This window comes from Cebus imitator, unplaced genomic scaffold (genome assembly GCF_001604975.1).
Source record: "Cebus imitator isolate Cc_AM_T3 unplaced genomic scaffold, Cebus_imitator-1.0 Scaffold13, whole genome shotgun sequence".
NCBI classification, from domain to species: domain Eukaryota; kingdom Metazoa; phylum Chordata; class Mammalia; order Primates; family Cebidae; genus Cebus; species Cebus imitator.
Genome location: NW_016107328.1, coordinates 1,522,586 through 1,523,310, shown reverse-complemented (window position 1 = coordinate 1,523,310; position 725 = coordinate 1,522,586).

Sequence of the window (725 nt, the reverse complement as noted above, 5' to 3'; positions counted from 1 at the left end):
AAGTTGCTTGTTTCATAGAAGTAGCTAACTGATATATACTACAGTAAATAAAATTCCAATTCTCAGTGAACACTTAAGCTTTTTTCTCATGTGACATTCAATTGGTAGAACTCCCTGCAGCATGTAGACAGTCAGGAGCTGAAGCTGGAGGATTTCAACATTGCCCTCAGCACTCAGGGCAGAAGGTAGCAGGGGACAAAGAGTGGATGTTTGATGAGCGTTTTGATGGGTAGCCCCTGTGTGTGCTCTGCCCACATCTTTTATTACCTAGGTCATATTATAATCATATTACCTAAGTTTTGCAGGTATGTAATGGCATTGTTTCCATTTTAGAGACAAGGATACTGAGGAAAAGAGAGCTTAAAATAATTAGCTGAAGGTCCACAGCCACCTACTGGAACATTAATTGACCTGGTTCTAAAGTTTTGCAGAATTATGCCTTTCTAAACATAGCTTGGCTGGGCTTTGGACTTCACACAATGTATCTCAAAAGAAGGAGAAAAGTAAATAAGTACATAATCCTTTCTCTCTCCTATAAACAGGTAAGGAGCAGTTGTCTGAATTCTATTCATAGGACTGGAGAACATTGAATCTATAATGCCTTCTACAGATTAATAATTAACACTTGTAGAAATTAACACTTCTACAAGTAGTGTATAGGAAGATGTTATTTTATCAATCACTGCTCATTCTTTTTTTTTTTTTCCCATTTATTTATTTTATTG